A 9,075-nucleotide genomic window follows, 5' to 3' on the forward strand; every position below is an offset into this window, starting at 1 on the left:
GATTTGCTGACACAAATGCATGACTGGATGAAGCCAGTTTCATATCGATATCAGTTCTATTTTATGGAAATGGTTCTCAGATCGAAGTGATATGAACAGCTTGCTTCGATGTACCGTGTTGTAACGGGCGTTGACATATAAATTTAGTGTGTTTTGGATTAATGCCAATGAATGTTCTGGTTAAGCTAGTCTTGGTGTTTTGATATTAATTTTTTAGAATGTCTAAATTAACGTACATGTTGATTTGCGAACCGTGGATGAAGGGTTTCAAATGGATGCCATATTCCTTAACTTCCGGAAAGCGTTTGACTCGGTGCCCCACTGCAGACTCCTAACTAAGGTACGAGCATATGGGATTAGTTCCCAAATGTGTGAGTGGCTCGAAGACTTCTTAAGTAATAGAACCCAGTACGTTGTCCTCGATGGTGAGTGTTCATCGGAGGTGAGGGTATCATCTGGAGTGCCCCAGGGAAGTGTGGTATGTCCGCTGTTGTTTTCTATCTACATAAATGATCTTTTGAATAGGGTGGATAGCAATGTGTGGCTGTTTGGTGATGATGCTGTGGTGTACGGGAAGGTGTCGTCGTTGAGTGACTGTAGGAGGATACAGGATGACTTGGACAGGATTTGTGATTGGTGTAAAGAATGGCAGCTAACTCTAAATATAGATAAATGTAAATTAATGCAGATGAATAGGAAAAAGAATCCTGTAATGTTTGAATACTCCATTAGTAGTGTAGCGCTTGACACAGTCACGTCGATTAAATATTTGGGCGTAACGATGCAGAGCGATATGAAGTGGGACAAGCATGTAATGACAATTATGTGGAAGGCGGATAGTCGTCTTCGGTTCATTTGTAGTATTTTGGGAAGATGTGGTTCATCTGTAAAGGAAACCGCTTATAAAACACTAATACGACCTATTCTTGAGTACTGCTCGAGCGTTTGGGATCCCTATCAGGTCGGATTGAGGGAGGACATAGAAGCAATTCAGAGGCGGGCTGTGATTTGTTACTGGTAGGTTTGATCATCACGCGAGTGTTACGGAAATGCTTCAGGAACTCGGGTGGGCGTCTCTGGAGGAAAGGAGGCGTTCTTTTCGTGAATAGCTACTGAGGAAATTTAGAGAACCAGCATTTGAGGCAGACTGCAGTACAATTTTACTGCCGCCAACTTATATTTCGCAGACAGACCACACAGATAAGATAAGAGAGATTAGGGCTCGTACAGAGACATATAGGCAGTAATTTTTCCCTCGTTGTGTTTGGGAGCGGAACAGGGAGAGAAGATGCTAGTTGTGGTACGAGGTACCCTCCGCCACGCACCGTGTGGTGGATTGCGGAGTAGGTAAGTAGATGTAGATTTCTTTACATAACGCCTGTAACTTATTTGGACACTCCTACCTGCGAGCTGCCCGGTAGTCAGTCTATTAGGATTTCAGACCTTCTGAAAGCCAGAATAGACATAAAATGTATTATTTTGACACGTAACTTGTGAGGACGGCTTCCATATCCTTATTCTAGTGCTATTTAATCCGAAAGAGCAGTTCCGTTACGTAGTTTTTACGTTTAATTAGAAGCCTCACTGATTGGAGTGCTTTACCACTTTTAACAGTTACATAAAATGTAATAATTAGCCAACCGGTTGCACACAATTTTTAAAAAAACAAATTAACCAGTTTTCGATAATTCTTAAACTATCTTCCTCAAAATGGTAAAAGTTACCCACAAAATATAGACGATATAGATAATGTACATAAAATAGAGAGACATGTGAAAATTCTCAACCAAAACCAGAAAACTGTACTTACACGAAACCACATAAAAACTTTAAAATTTCAGTAACAGTACTCTCGTCAAAATGACATGCTTGTGTTCCGTGAGTCAAGACTACAAATCATAAAAAAAGACAGTTATCACAGAATGATAAAACCGTGGCTGCAAGTGGCGGCACAAGTTAACGGCTGTAGCCGGCTCAGACAGGCACATACACAGCGCGAGAGGCATCAGACTGGACGGCATGAAAGCCGACACTGCCATGACATGGACGCGAGGATTAGTAGTACCATCACGTAACAACACGGCAAACTTATAAACATTTGTGTTAAGAGCAAAATTACACTCCTATAGGTATACACTAGTAACATATAGTGCCCAGATAATAGCCATATTAAAGTTTGGAAAATAGCAAATAAGCCTTATTACAGGTAGTTTTAAATAGGCAGTTCGATAAGGGAAACCGACATTCCCGATGCTACTGTGGGCAAAAATTCTAAAATCAGGCAAGTCTAAGTAACGGCTCTAAACCTTGAAAGAAGTTTTTATTACGCAGCTGTAATTGTTAGTGAAGAATAAAACCGTCTTTAAGCGAGGAGTGTTTCAAAATTTCCAGTTCTTCAAGGATATCGAGTCTAGGATACTGACATCATGCACTTCTTTGGTTTTATGCCCAAAACCAGTGGTCGGTACAGGATGAATTGTTAATATTAGTACCTTTTTTCCCTAGAAGACGTTCTCTAAATCTTACAGATATAGCTCGCCCTGTTTGTCCCATGTAATAGGCCGCACAAGAGTCACAGACGAATTCATGAACTCCTGACTTTTGCGAATGAGACTATGTTGAATTCAGTTTGTGAATAAGATCATTTTTTACAGTGTTGTTGGTGGAAAAAGCTACTTTGCAATCATATCTGTTTTGCAGAAGACGCTGTATTCTGTAAGACATGTCCAAGAAATGCTATAGAAATTATATATGTATATAAACGAGATTCAGAATTTTCAATGAACTTCAAGAAAAAATTACTTTCACCTACGAGCTTGAAATCGAATTCCGGCAATTACACCACTTAGCCCTTACTCTGACAAGAGTAGATGACAAAATTTCTTTTAATATCTTCCGTAAAGAAACTTGCACGGATCAAATGGTATCTTTTACTTCAACACAACCACAGTCTCATAAAAAGCCTTCTTTCATTTAGCTGCATATAGACCTATTTCTATTCCTTTATACAAGAAAATCTTGAAGCAGAAATAAATTTAATCAAAACTATTGCAGTAAATAATGGCTACGAACCCAACATGGTAAGTAACATTTTCAATAATAAAACGAAGAAGTGTATCACCGCTGTGGGCGTTTCCATTAATGGCGGAATTGATAATTGCATACACGGTTGCTGAGCTCACAGCCACAAAATATTTAAAATATCTTTTAACAATATTAAATCTGTTTGCAGCTGGAGTATCAGTTCCTAGGTGAGCAGTCTCAGCCTATGATACATTTGTTTTAGATCAAATGAATGCTGCATTGATGGACGGCCCCGTACGGACTAAAACGTAAATATTTGCTTGATAACTCTGTTCTTAACTGTTTTACTATAAACTTTAAACTATAAGGTGAATGACTGTTCTTACACTCACAACCATTTCATCCGAATATACTGATGAGAGAAAAATTATGACGACCCGATTAATAACTTCTTTGTCCGTCTTTGAAACGAAAGTACATCACTGTTTCTGCGTATCAGGAATCCGACAGTTTGTTGGTATATTTGTGGAGGTATGTGGCGTTAGATGTCTAAGCACAGGTCGTGAAATTCGCGTAAATAACGGCTTCGATTTGCTTACACGGCGGTGGCGCCCGTTAGCGACCCAGATGCGTTTCATAGCACTTACGTCAGACGAATTTGGTCGACGATACATCAACAAGAGATCACTACAATGCTCTTCAAACCACTGTAGCACGGTTCTGGCTCCGATACGCGGACAATTATATTTCTGAAAGATGACATCGTCGTCGCGAAAGATATCAAGAATGAAGGGATGCAGTTGGTTCGTAGCTGTCAGCGTGTCTTCGATTACAATCACAGGTCGCATGTAATCGCAGGAGAATGTCTCCCATAGCATAATACTGCTCCCACCAGCCTGCTTCCGTAGGGTGCTGCACGTTTCGAGCCGCCGTTCACGTCTATGACCGCTTTTGTGGAGACGACAATCGACCTAGTGCAGCAAAAATGTGATTCGCACGAAGAGTCGACACGTTTGTACTGGTCGACTTTCGAATACCAATGGTCCCGCGCCCACTGCGGTAGTAACTGACGTCAACATGTGAACACGTTGGAGTGGTCTGCTACGGAGCTCGATGGTGAACAATGTACGATAACAGACGGTGAACTCCGAAAACTTGTCCATGCACCATCATTGTGCTCTTTCGGCAGGAATGTCGCAGATCACCATCTATCCTACTTTGCAGAGGAGACAAGCCTCTGAACCCCATGTTCTGTGAAGAGTCGTTGACGTCCAACCATTTAGTACCTAGTGGTAGTTTCACTATACCCATATTTCTTTTCATAGATGCTCACGACAGTAGTACGTAACATTAGACCAGCTTCGTCGATTTAGAGGCAGTCGTTCACAGGCTCTGCGTAATAATAATCTGCCCTTTGTCAGAGTCGCTTATCTCAACGGGTTTCCCCATTTGTATCCCATATCTTCGCTGCGGTGATCCCGTCCGTATCGCCGGCCGAAGTGGCCAGGCGGTTCTAGGCGCTGCAGTCTGGAACCGCGTGACCGCTACGTCGCGGGTTCGAATCCTACCTCGGGCATGGATGTGTGTGATGTCCTTAGGTTAGTTAGGTTTAACTAGTTCTAAGTTCTAGGGGACTAATGTCCTCAGAAGTTGAGTCTCATAGTGCTCAGAGCCATTTGAACCGTCCGTATCTGCTCCGCTTGCATACTTTTGTATTCTCTACTGAATCGTTGCAGTGTCTCACTAATTCGAAGACAGATGATCCCTACCACGGATCTAACATGTCAACTGTCAGTTTGTTTCGATTAAAACCAATGGTATTTCGTACCTTCCGCTGACGTCGCTCAGCTGTCTTCTGTCGCAGTGAAGAAGGTCTCTCGCTACCAGGTCTGTCGACGATTAGCACTGACTGTAAATATTCCGTGGTATCGCCTCGTAAATTAAATAAATTGTCTGAAATTTTGGTTGAACCAGGGCATACGACATTACCCGTCAGCTTAGACCGATAACGTCATGTCACGTAGCAAGGTATAGCACACACAAGATCTGACGGTGGAGACCAGTACTCGTAACCGTTTCTAATGGTAACCAAATATGATAACGGACTACAAAATAGCGAAAATACTTATTTCTAATTTTAGAAACTGGGGTCAACCACGGGAAAATAGGGGATTTGGACGGGAAGAAACTATCTTCTAACATAACAACCGGAAAACCACATGAACAGGAAAATATACAAAAAGCAAAAAAAAAAAAAAAAAAAAAAAAAAATAAAAAAAATAAAAAAAATAAAAAATAAAAAAAAAAAATAAATATATAAAGCGAAAAGCACGAAAACTGACAACACGTAGGTCGACAACTTGAGTTGAGCTATATAACTCACCTTGAAACATCCTCTTAGAAAAGTTAATGAATTACTGTGTTGATAAACCTCTTACGTTATTTGATTTTCAAACAGCTGAGCAGAACTGAACGTCCCCAGACATTTCTCTCTTTACTTATTCTGATCAACACTAAACTGACACACAGTATATTTAGTGCAACGCAGTCTGACTTTCAACAATCCCTACAAAAGAATGGCCCTGACTGACAATAACTTATACCTTTCATGAATCGCTTACCTCACAAAAATTTTCGTTACTCGAACTACTGCAATACAGCGAGCGCCAATACTGTCAGCTAAATAAAAGATTCTAACTACTGAAGGCACTAACTGCTGATAGGCATAGTTAGCAAATGAAAGATTTTGATAGAGAACAAACAATGTATTTACCTTAATAATATTCAAAAATGATGTACAGTATTACAAATTTACTCTTTCTGATGGACACACGTCCAGATCGTCCGCTCTCAAAATTCTGCCATCTCTCTCCCCACATCCACCGCTGCTGGCGGCACACCTCCAACTGCGCAACGCTACGTGCTGTTCACATCCAATTGCCCAACACTAGAATAGCAAAAATTCCAACAATGCAGACCAGTCACAGACTGCACACAGCGCAGTCAGTGATTTTCATACAGAGTGCTACGTGGCGTTACCAACATCAAAAACCTAAACAGCCTACTTACATCCTTGAAAGACTAACACTGGTACAGAAATCCTAAAGAAGAGAACCACCGGAAGCGAAAAATCACCAAAAGTACCGAAAAATGGTGTTGACAACCTAAGTTGATCTCTGTAGCTGAAGATGACAGATCGACGCCAAAATAAAAATTATGAAAAAAATCACACTACACACCTAACACAACTTCACGAAAACTAACGAAACGCGGTATCGATATCCAGAGGTGACCCACATAGCACATCTTGACATTCTTGTACCAAAAGATATATCCTAAAAGAAATCCTACAACACACCTAAGAAAATCACGAAAACTAACAAATGCAGTATTGACAAAATGAGTTCAGCTAAATAACATAAAACACCGACACTGAAAATGAAAAATGACTAATACGTAAAAAATTATATTCACTCAAAAAATGAAATTCACCTGACACGAAATTCCAAATCAGTGAGAGATCGAGACTCATACACATTAGCAGACGAAAAACAAAAAAAAAAAAAAGAATAAACAATACCAAAATTATACATTTTATGAACCACTTTACAAACACCCAAACAATAGCAACACGCCAAAATTAATAGAACACTGTACCATACATAGAACACCCCAATACCAACCCCAGTTCCCCCTCCCAACGCAACAAGAACAGAAACATCTCACTCTACCAACCCAATCAAATCCCCTCCCCCGTCAAAATCCAAATCAACTCAAAGCTTCTCTTCCCCCTACACAACCCAAACAAAATCTCCTGCCCAACCAACCCAATCTAACCAGAACCACGCCCCCCACCAATCAAACAAATAAAAAAAAAAAAAAATGGGCAACTTACTTTAAGTTAACTAACAGACTGAGCGGCGCGTACTTTTCCACAACTAACTTCATGAAAACCTGAAACACATAAAGTCCTTGCGGAATACAGTTTTCATCACTGAGTGAGACTGCAGAATGGTGCACCGCTTTTTAATCCTCCCAACAACAGATTCTACAGCCCCCTATACCTCTCAATAGCATCAGTGATTTTCCCAGTCTCTTAACTCTTAAGTAATTCAACATTATGATTAACAAGCAACTAATTATGCCTCCTTCCACCCAACCCCTAATAAGAGGCAAACCTGTTAGATGTAATGGTACATCCCTCTACTACACACTCCTCCATTAAAGACGTGAAAACCCACATGGTACGATTCTCTACCACCCGGAAAACTATATCTGAACCCCCCCCCCCCCCACCCCTCCAAGAAACAACTACCCCAAAAATACAAAGACCCACTACATCATGCCCCCTACCACTCTTCAGCTTCCCGAAACATGTCTAGTTACACTATGACCCCCGCCCGCCAAATGACAATATAAACTTAATGAATTCCATCACACACCTAGCCGCAAAACGAAAACCAGTTATTGACAGTAGTTTAAAAAAAAAACACGTTTGATACATGGCTTTCTTCAGAGACGAATGATAAAAAAGTAACACGTCAACATAACAATCACATCCAGATCGTGTCTCAATCTCTCAAACCACGATCCTTTCGGCATCGCCTCATATAGACGTCAGAAGATAGTAAAAAGGACACTTTCGTCAATTTCATGTTACGTAGCAGTTACAATATTCCGCAAGAACATCCAAATTTTGTAAAGCTTTACGGTAGACTCCAAATCCCACATCCAGTTCCACAAAATACGACCGTTCAGAACAACTGTCAGATCCATTATATACGCAAACACAAAGCTCAATCAAAACCACAACAACCTGCTGATAAAACACCACTTATACCAAAAATGGTATACAATAAAAAATGAACGATTGTACCACAGAAATGAAAGATATAAAGTGACGTAAACTGGAATCATAGCCTATGCCATTTTGTAAGACAACCACAGATAACATTTAATAACCGGCCGCTTACATCCTTCACACTGTAAACTCGTGGTGTCACACATGACATCATTACTCAAAGCTGAGAATTGGAAGCACACATTAGAATTGATCCGAAATTTTGTATGACAGGAATACTGCTTCATAACACTGTCTGGCAACAAGAACTGTTCTACACAATTTCTGTAGGACATATGGATGGGATCCAGTGAGTAATATAGTAAAAACACACAGTTATTATTTGTAGCAATGGATACTCACACAGTTATTTATTTTAGTTGACGGGAAGTCAATTTATTCAAAACTTCCGCTTGCAAAATAACGTTCGCTATGCCCTTACGAAACTAATTCTGATTTAATTGCCCAGTTTCTATTTCCTTCTTATGATACTAAACTTCACATAAGAGTCACTTTTCTATAACCAGGTTCACTTGTGTGCGGCAGCCCACCTATGCTTCTGCTCGCTCTGTCGATAAACAACTAATAACTTCTTCACTCATCGTTGGTTCAAATGGTTCAAATGGCTCTGAGCACTATGGGACTTAACATCTGTGGTCATCAGTCTCCTAAAACTTAGAACTACTTAAACCTAACTAACCTAAGGACATCACACACATCCATGCCCGAGGCAGGATTCGAACCTGCGACCGTAGCAGTCGCGCGGTTCCGGACTGAGCGCCTAGAGCCGTCACTCATCGTTGTCTCTCCGATTATAGTGTCCAACCAAACTTCTTAAATGTGCAGGCAGGATTTCCCCATTACGTCCAACGCTGTGGTGCTATTCCAGTATCAGAGACCCTCAGCAATAGTGACGCTGTAAGAAGGGGAAAATGAGCTGAAAATGTGAACCGATGTGTTGGAGAGGGCGTTGGACTAGGGTGGTCTGTGCAGGTGTTTTAGCTGTACTGCTATGGTGGTGTAATGGCTACCACGTCTGTATAACAGGCAAAGAAATCTAGGTTCAAGTCCCGGCAGAGGCATAAATTTTAATTCATTTCTTCACCTTCTATCGCTATCGTAGGTGAAGTTGAGACTCAAATAACTCAAGGAAAATTTAATTATATCAGAAAATCTAAACGATTCTTTTTCCTGCGATGTCTTCATGCCTT

This window comes from Schistocerca americana, chromosome 4 (genome assembly GCF_021461395.2).
Source record: "Schistocerca americana isolate TAMUIC-IGC-003095 chromosome 4, iqSchAmer2.1, whole genome shotgun sequence".
NCBI classification, from domain to species: Eukaryota; Metazoa; Arthropoda; class Insecta; order Orthoptera; family Acrididae; genus Schistocerca; species Schistocerca americana.